General features: G+C 38.1%; 1 protein-coding gene across 1 annotated transcript in view; it reads left to right on the forward strand.

Moving 5' to 3' along the window:
* The first annotated feature begins 505 nt into the window (after window positions 1-505).
* The window catches only part of SPTLC3 (serine palmitoyltransferase long chain base subunit 3), a 149,316-nt gene continuing 139,711 nt past the window's right edge, over window positions 506-10,110 (forward strand). Inside the window, exons 1-2 of the mRNA XM_042817639.1 lie at window positions 506-581; window positions 678-766. The gene's annotated coding sequence lies outside the window, so the exon portion shown is untranslated. The remainder of the gene's footprint in view (window positions 582-677; window positions 767-10,110) is intronic.

Raw genomic sequence — 10,110 nt, forward strand, 5'->3', positions numbered from 1 at the left:
TTTTGCAGTCTGCTATGAATGCCATTTCCATTTTAAAGTATGTAGTAGCTTCTTACTTATTTGTATGACAACTCTATAAAAGTGCTTTTCTTCTTCTCCAAACAAGGGAACAGGAACACAGCTTTTCATTGGGAGGAAAAGTAAGGCATTAGTAATCTAAAAAAGTAATCTAGGAAGAATGAGAACAGGGTGTAAGAGAGTTACTGAAAATATGGACAAAGGAAGTATGTGGAGATAACTGTCCTAAACTTGTGATTGTGCATTAAGTTATTTATATTTTTAAAATGTTTTTGCCCAGGTTGTGTTTCAAGCTTATTTGATTTCTGCTTGTTTTTCACTTTCCAAAAATGCTGTGCAAAGTAAACGTACTCTACCAAAAATAGAATGCAACTTGACTATGGAGTACTGCTGGTGATCTCACAAGAAAGTGAAGCGTGGGTTGTTTTTGCATATCTCTTTTTATTTAATGCGTAGTCAGTGTTAACCTTTTACCATATGTGAAGAATAAGAAGTGATCAATACAAAGCCGGATATTTGCCAAGGAGTGATTATTTTCATTTTTTTTTTTTAAGATGAAGAACGTAATAGTTTAATTCTTTCAAACGTCTGTCTTAAACTTCAGCCTGTGTTGTTTGTGGGAAAAAATGTGTAAATGTTATTTCTTTTTGCTCTTTTAGAATTAGTAAGAGCTGAAAGTCTGATTGCCTTTGGAGTTGCTGGAGACTTCTGGAGATGTACATCGTGAGTTCGTACGGTTTTTCTGAGGGTAAGAATGGCTACTATGATTTCTTTTGGATGGAAGGAGGGACTGGGGGCTTCAGCTGACCTTAAGGGATTTCTATGAGTCTGTGCTTTGAGTGTATTGAAGTTGGGCTGTAAGAAGAAGGGCCATAATCACTCAGAAGCTCAGATCCAGTGTCACTTTTAAGTAATCAGGCCTTTTTACCTCTGAACTGCTACGGTGGTTTTTAAAGCTTCTTACTGCAGTTGAAGTCAAACTGTTTGAGCAGAAGATGAAAGCTTGTGGGTTTTGTTTTTTCCCAAGAACTTGATGTACTTGGTAAAGGTATGAGCTGTGGTTGATACAGGTGATGCCATGATAAGATGAGAAGCTTAGTATATTTAAGACCTTCACATAGGCTCAAAAATGGGAAGCATGTTGGAGAGAATTAATTCTAGTCCTGTTACAAAATCATGGGAGATTGGTATTGAATGTTAAAGCAATAGATATAACATGAACCCAAGGCATCATTGGAAGCAACGGAAGTAGATGTGCTGTTTTGAATTTTCCTATGAATTGTTGCAGCAGTCTCACTGTTGGAATACGTGTGCCTGTGGGTCAGGCTGTCTGGTAACAGACACAGAAGTTGAGTTTCACTGTTTCTGACATCCTAAAGTTTTGGGACTCCAATAATTTAGGGCTTTATTTTTTTAGTAGCTGAATACATGCGTTATACAATTTGTATGAACTGAACATAATGCTTTGCTCTCATGCACTAGCAAGTTTGTGAATATAGGAATATAGTTTTCCTGTTTGCTTGTGAACAGTCTGGCTGTTTCAGATTACATCTGTATGGTGAGATTTTGTACTATAAAACTAGAGATTCTCTCTGATGTATGCTACCAGGTGGTAGGTTGGTTATTTTCCTTTTTTTTTTTTTTGTCTCATTCCTGTCTTTCTGCTATGATCCTCTGTTGAAAAGGAATATTAAAATAGGATCACGTTCTGTATGCACTTTTCTGTAACCAATGAAAAGTAAGCATTTCTGTTTACTCTGTACTCATCTTGCTACCCAGAAAGTGTATTTCTCATTAATTTATCTCCTTCAGGTCGATTAAAAACCTGTAACTTCTGCTTGCCCATGAAACCCTCAATATGAATCCACCTGGAAAGGAAGGGGAGGGTGATCAATAAAACCTGTTTTCTGTTGCTGCAGATGGGAAGCAGACAATGTTTGCTTTTGCTTGCTGTCCCTGAGCTAGTGGCCCTGCTAGTCAGCAGCCTGTGGCATGTAAAATATGTGTATATGGTTTCATGAGAGTTTCTGACAGATAAACTGAAATGAGAGATGTTCCTGATGAAAGGAAAATGGCCGAGGAACTTTTTTCTCTGGGTTCCACTTTATTCTTTCTGTCTCAGTTCCACCTCACCTAGCATGTTATGTTAATCACTCAGACAGCACCATTTTCCTTGCACCCACCAGCCTGCGAGTTTCTCTTTCCACCTGCTTTTTAGAGATTAGTTTCATGTTATGATCTGCCAAAGTAACCTATCTAACACCTACCTGCTGCAATTGCAGTAGCAGTTTCACATTGCAGACAAAATCCCATCAGAGCTGGAAATTGTTTCCTTTATGTGAGTGGCAAGGCAATTACTGAGCTGAGTGACATGGGTAGAGAAGTGCATTTACACTAGAAGCTATTGCTATAGCAGAAACTTCTGGCAGGAAAGCAGTGACTGACTGACATCCTTTGGCTTATTATTATGGGCCTTGCATAAATGAAGTAGGAGCAATGACTGTTACTGCACTTCTAATCAACGAAGTGTTATGCCGGTAATTAGGTTTCTACTAACAGCTCCTTTCTAGCATTAATTGGAGGAGGATATGCAGATTGCTGGTTAATAATAGAACAGTTATAGTTCTATAATCACTTTTTTTGATGTTCATCAGTTTGTTTGATTGCTTGTGTGGCAAACATTTGATCCTGCATGTGTCTATTTAGCCATCAGATGCGTTTTATAAACCTCATTGTTTATCAAGTTAGTGACATCTTAAAGTGCTGAAACTTCAGAGCCTAATAGCAGCAAATATAGAACTTTACTTTGCAATATACGCAGAGTGGGTCCTTTCAAAGAAAGCTCCAGATTGTCCAAACCCCATATGGATGTCAGGGATGGGAACAGTGTGAGCTGTGTGCTGAACCTATTTTAAACTCCCACTCGTGATTTCCAAATACAGCACTCTGTCAGAGAGCAGGCACAGTTTTTGGAACTACAGTACTCGCTTAAATAAACCTCCAGGAATCTATTTCGGCAAAAGCGTTAATTATGATTATTTTACCTGCCTATGGTGATAAAACTAAAATTGGAGCCTTATGGATTGTTGTAATTTAATGTAGATCATATGTATAATATTTCCTGTCCAAAGAATCCAAAAAGCAGAGATTCTTTTTTCTGTAAAAATGGGAGGGCTCTAGGAGGGAGAAAATATTCACTTACTGCATAATGACAGATGCATTCTGTCATTCAGTGTCTCTTGCAGGCTGTTTTATGGCCCTGGTGACCAGAAAAGCCAAACCTGAATGAACTTTCCCCAACCTTTTGGTCAGTGTTGCTTGCTTGAAATCAGTTCTGCATTAACACAGCTTTCAATTTGTTCTGCCCCTCCTCATTTGCAGCTGTCTGGAAGATGCTATCTGGCCATACGTTAACAGACTGTTAAGTCTGTTATTGAACTAGGGACCAAATATCTATAGGCACTATGCCTGACTTTTAGTGAACATATCAGCCTGCTGTTGTTGATGCTATGTAGTCACAAACCTGTCCTCAGAATTTTTGTAAAATGAGAGAAGTTATCCAGCAGAGAGGCAGCCAGTTCTTTTGCAAAATAAACTGTGTTATTAGGCTTAGCTAAGCTGCTTTTTGCACCTCACACGGAAGAAAAAGTATGTGGGAACAGTCATAACACAGGAGTATGAACAAAGAATTCAACAGAAGTTCACACGTATGTTTGATTTTATGCCAGAGTGAAATATGATTTCATTTTTCATGGCAGCTAATTTCAGGTTTACATGTGAGGCCTCTAGATCTGAATTCATTAGGTGGTCATCATGTATGGAAGTTACCTGGTTTGAAATATTGTGCCTTTGTGATATAAGATTTCTGAATGCTGTCTTCTAGTCTCCATATCCAGTAAGTAAAATTACATCTTGTTTGATTCTGTAATATTCATACCAGATAACTGTATAAACTTGTGGCTTGTATTTCAATCAGTTTCTTGCAGTGCCCTTTGCTGGAGGGGGTAAGGGAGAAGTCAAGTAGCTGCAGACAGAAAACTAGACTTGAAATAAGCCATGATACTGTAAGAGTCTGCTCTTTTCTGCTTGCGTTTATTTGTGTGGGTTTTTTCAGCAAACATTAAATTTGTTCAAATTCCTGTTTGAATTTGCACCACTAGAATATGCCACATGAAATAATGGATTGATAGTAGGTTCAGAGAGGCCTCTTCCTTGAGGGCCAGCTGCTTGTAAGTAGCTCATAATTGAGTTTGTAAACAGTGTAAATGCCCACATTGCTTCTTTTTTGGAGGTACTCTGTGTGGCTGGGATGGTAATCTGACAACCTGATGTAAGGGAGAATCTTTTGTACAAGTTGTGCCTTGATAAATCAAGAGTAATGCCTTTCAAAAGCTGAAGTCCATTTCCATGTCCCGTTGTGTCCCACCTGCTTCAATGCCCACTTGTGTAACGCTTCTGTTTTCTCAGCTGATACTTGAAGGTTGAATGTGATTACATAGGTACATGTGTTTGGAGTGGGTACTCATCTTCAAAAACACTTGTCTGGCACACAAGAACAAATGTATAGAAAACATCAACTGCAAGCAACGACTCAGCCTCTCAGAAGAATGCATATGCAGGAAATACTGTCAACATACTTGAGATAGACCTGAGAGAGAGGGTTACTAGGTTTGTCTGTACTTCACATCTTATTTAATCTTTTCTTGAATAAAGCAAAGTGACAGGAACCTCCAGCTATCTTCAAAAAGGCTTCCAACTATGGGATGCTGCTTATTCTAACTTCATTTGAAATAGTTGCTTACTTTAAAAAAGAAAAAAAAATCATTTTTCAGGATACATACTGGGCATGGAAGACTTGCATTTTTTTTTTAACTCTGATTTCATCTGTCACATCAATATATTCCTATAGTGTTTGAATAGTGGAAGTACAAAAGAGTTTCTGAGTAATGTAGTAGGGGGAATGTGCATTCGGAACTTCAGAAAGGAAAGTGACATCCAAGAAGCTCATGGTGCTTCCCTGTCCTTAACACTGGCAGTCTTGAAGTCTAATACTTCTTTGTATCTTTCCTGCTATAATTCAAGTTTCTTCCTTCTCTGATCCACCATTCTGATATCATTCTTTTGGCAGTTCTTTATTTGAAGAGTCTTGCTATTTTCTCCTGCCTTATTTTTTTCTTTATGATCAAATCCTGTTCTGTAGCTTGTGTTTTCTAGGTTTCTGATTATTTTCCTGACTCTCCCTTGAGCTCTGTCTAGTTGAGCTATGTTCTCAGGATCGTAATACTTGAATCTAAAGCTGTCAGACACCTTAATAGATTGGTTGCAAAAGTATGTAAATGCAATATGTACTTATAAAGAGACTTAAATCACTGCTTAGGTGAAATTCATTTGTTTGTCTAACAGCTTTTGATCTGCAGCGCAGCTCATGGCTGTGCTCACATTATGTAGATTCAGATGATGCTGAATAGTATTTCTGAAGCTTGTTTTACCAGCATTGTTGTTCCTGTAAGATCACAGTGACTGAAATCTTTGTAATCTCTAAAGTAATATCCTCAAAGATAGGAAAGTACTGTTCTCAGAAGTCAAGTTACATGAGAATCTGAAACTTAGAGGTATCAGAATTAGTTCCTAGTATTGTCAGGGTGAGAGACCACTACCTTAAGAGGAGAGTTCAGCCTGTTTGCTAGGGCGTATAAAAAGAACCTTAAATTACAGTCCTAGCTGAAGTATGCTATTATTTTCTTAAAGAAATGGCTGCAGATTCTCAGTGCCTCAATCATAGAGAAAATTTGCAGTCCATGTTACTGAACTGTATTGCACTGAAAGGGAACCATGATTTAAGCAATTATCTTTTAAAGTAGCGATGCTCCATAAAACGACTGTAGAAACTGAAAGGAATCTCATCTAGCCAGGAAATGAGTTGTGTGGCACTTCTGCTGGGTGCTGTAGGACTGGTTAACCACAGTGGAGACTTCTGTAGGTGGGATGGGATAAGGTATTAATGCTGAGAATTTTCATCATTATGAAAAGCTCTATACTGAAAGCACTGGAGAGCTTAAAACTTGTATTCATAATGTGCTGAACTGCTTAACTACTAAAAAGCAACAAAACCACCACCAACAAAACCCTACTGCCTTTGGCTGGTAACATCTGCCCGTTTAAATTCTTGAGCCAGCAGCTTGAGCATCTTCTCTGTTTCTTCTCCATCCTTGCATTTAGCAGATAACATATAGTTCATTTGTCATGGAGCCAAATCAGCCTACCATATGTTTATAGAGTCTTTCCCACTCATCCCTGGTACAAGAACAAGCTGCGTGCGCCATGTTCTGGTTGAGGTAGGAAACATCCTCAGGAAATTTATGTGCTAATTCAGACCTGACTGTTGATTAAAATGTCAGCGCTGACACAAAATGTTGGCCTGTATATTTCTGGCATCTCCAAATTATGCCTAAACACCTTCAGATTCCCTCCAAATGCAACATGCTCTATAAATATTAACTATCTGTGCAAATCCTCAGAAACTAATAAAAAATGCTTATCCTTCTCTTTCATTTCCAGGCTTTCCTCATTCTTCCTATTTAGCTGGATTACTTTTCTCTTTCCTATGTGACAACTGTTTTATCATGTGACTACCTTGCAGCTCAAGGGAAAAAGATGGTTATTTCAAAATTTAAGACACATTAAGAATTTTCTCCATGCAGAGAGTCATTTTCCTTCTTCACCTGTTATGCTAAGCTCCTGACACAGGTGTTACTAATTGCCAAAAGGACATGCTTGTTTTATTAGGTAATCATGCTGTTTTTGTTGTACCATTAGGATGTGTATATTTTATGACATCCCATCATTGACAGATGTTGTATTTTCAAACTTACTAAACCTGTCATTTTGGTTGGACTGCCATCTTGTCTGGTTGCTGAGCGTGCTGGAGGTAATGTTTTCTCGCTTTTAGTAATCTTGGAGGTTTAGTGCCGTATAGGACTAGCACAGGGCTGTAGCTTAGGCATGAACAGATTCACTGGAAGTGGTTTTCCAGTTCATTAAAAGATAGTATATCATAGGCTGCATATAATGCTTTTTTATTCCAGTAGAGTATCTGTTGAATGCTTCATATCAGTTAAATGATTCACGTCTTCAGATCTTTGGACGAAAAGCTAAAATCTCTAGCCATTTCCCTAGAGTGTAACTTCACTTTCCATGGACAATGAGGAGGCTGTACTTCCTCAGGCTTTATTTCAGCAGAAACCTGCTTTTCAGCTTCAAAACCGGTATGAAAGCCACAGATGGGAGAAAAGTGAAATATTCCTCGATAGTAAAGAGGAATTTATTTCTCCATTTAAGTAGACTTCTGTCTTGTAATTGTTCTCTGCATCTCGCTGGTAGAAACCTCTTAAAAATCAGTAGTTTTCCTGATACGAAGGGAAAATGCAGCATTAAGAGCATTAGTCTGTGTATTGTTATTTAAGTATTGTGGTTTAGATTGGGATGGAAGATGCTCAGAAATGATTCCCTGTACACAGCTTGAAGTAATTAGTCCAAATTACTGGCAGACTGAGAGAATCCTACTGGAATGATTGTGCTTAGTTGTTTTGTATGAAATGAACTTAATCTCTCTTGTGAAAGAAACTCACCAGCCTACTCAGTGTCTGCAGGGCCTCCAAGGTTTACATCTTTCTTTTTGAGGTCACATAAGTTAATCAAGGAGACTTGCTATAGCAACTTGGTTTTGTGCAGGTTTAACTCCTGTTATCACAAAATGTACTTGCAGTTTGCTCTTTAATCTTTTTTTTTCCTTACATCCCTAAATAACTGTCATTCATGATGCAGCTTTGTTAATCTAGTAACTTTTGAATGTTTACTATTCTACATTGAGAGAGGACAAAGATCTCATTCAGCTGAAGTTCAGCTATTCCACCACAGAATGATGTATTAACTACTAGCTGGCAATTAATCTTTTTTAATAATAAAAACAGCTTTTGTTTTATCAGATCTCTAAGTACTATGATAGATTCTTCCCCCCTCCCTGCAAAAAGAAAGGGGAATGTTTATAACCTTCAGATTCTGGATAGTTAAGTGGTGTGTGTGTGTGTGCAGCATATGTCTAGCTTAAAAATCTACTGAGGTCAGAGAACTACTTCCATTGACATCAGTAGGTATTGTTGCAGTCATTAACTCTTGTTTAATCAGACACCAAAAAGGGCTGTGACCTTTTGTGTGCGGTGTTCAGTGGTGCTTGCCAAATCTTTTGTCCTTCAGCTGCATGCTTTAGATGCATTGTGTCTCAGCTTCATCACTGATGTTATTTGCCCTTCCGACTGTTGCACCTTATTGTGAAATAATGGTCCCCTCAAGGCATCTTAAACTCTGTCAGTACAGAGACAAAAGTGAAAGGATGGAAATAGGTACCTTTTAAGTCAAACCAAATACTAAAGAGGGTAAACGTGTGCTCTTTCTGTGTCTTTGTTTTTCTTATGTCTAAAATACTTTAGACACTTAAAAATAGATAAATACACACAGCTGACCTGCATTGTTTTTCAGGTAACATTTATAAATCTGCTTACAACTGTTTCACTGTCTTTTCCCTCCCACTTAATTTATACGTGGCTTCCTGGCCATATTTTTAGCTTGTACTTAATCTCACATTCACATCCCTATGTGAATGAACTGATTAAACTGTGGCATACAGAAGAGATATTTGTTTGAGGCTTAACTTTCCTGCTTGCTTTTCTGAACAAACATAGCCTGATGTTCTAGCCTGCCAAAGAATGTAATAAAATCTTAAACAAGAGAACAGAAAATAAATTATACTTCAGAAAATTGCTTTAAAAAAAAAAAAGTTGATGTTTTCCTTGTATGTGTGCTGTGCTTTTGAGTAGTGGTCAAGCGCAGGATTTGCAGGTTAACTATCCCCCATTGCTTACGTGGGCAATGCTGGCCCTAAGCTGTTTGGCATTGTGAAAGAGATGAAGGCTGACTTGTTTCCCTCTAGAATGAATCCAGTGCCAGACACCATTTCTGAGAACTCATCACTTCTGATAGCCTTGGTGGAACAGTGTTCAAGAGCTGGCTTTACGTGGGTGCACGTCAACATTAAATCCTGTGTATTGAAATGGCTCATTTATGCAGACAGTGACATAAGGGAGGGCAGATTTTGCCCTTTAATAAGTCCAATACCAAATCTAGTTGGTAAACGTGGCTTTTTCTATGATGTGCACTATAAAAATAATGAAAAAACACACTGGAGCTGAAATGCAGGTAAGGTCTTATTAAGAAAATGGTGGTGAAATGTGAAAATGTTATCTACACCTTGTTTGTCAGTGAAAGGTATCTAACGGATGAGGAAGGATTATTTTTCTCCTGTTTCTTCAATTCTACTAGGGGTTGTAGAATCTGAATTAACTCCTTCATAACTTGTGACCTCTGCCTGGAAGCAGTGCTGGAGGTTGTACAGCTGACAGATAAAAGGAAATGCCTAGGTTGTCATCAGTGGGATGGGCAAGGAAATACTTCTGTTGGATCATCCTCTTTTTGGAACAGATCTTGATGAAGTGTTGTTAACTTAAGAGTCTCATTTTCTTTTCTGCAGGCCTTTATACACTTTCATATTGATGGCTTTTTCTCTCAGGTCCTTGAGCTAAGTGTTCTATCTGAGGAATCCCACATTTGCCTACAATTTTACCTTTCTTATCTTGGGTGACTGTCTCCATTTGTTTTTCACAGCTCATTTTCACAACTTAATAATTTTCTTACAAGCTTTAGTCAAGGTTACACAGCTGTGCTTTATCATCTGGCCTTGAATCACAGATAGCTGTACCCTTGTGATTATCACCAGCAAAAATGAGTACAAGAAGTCAACTCTTCTGTTTTGGTTCTATTGAAAAACAAGTGGTTTGGGATGAACCTGAAAAGGAGTTCTTTCTTTCTTTCTTTCCTAATCATGTAGCACCAAAGTTTTAGTCTGCATAAATCTAAGTCATTTCAAGAGGGATTTTTTTAATGTTAATTATTCCTGAGAATTTCTGCTGGAAGGCTGCCTGTAGTAGCACACGCAAGGTGACAATCATGAAGATCTCATTGTCATGTTTTTGTCCCATT

The sequence above is a fragment of the Centrocercus urophasianus genome, unplaced genomic scaffold, assembly GCF_019232065.1.
Source record: "Centrocercus urophasianus isolate 14NV4802_14NV808 unplaced genomic scaffold, USGS_Curo_1.0 seq_10, whole genome shotgun sequence".
NCBI lineage: Eukaryota > Metazoa > Chordata > Aves > Galliformes > Phasianidae > Centrocercus > Centrocercus urophasianus.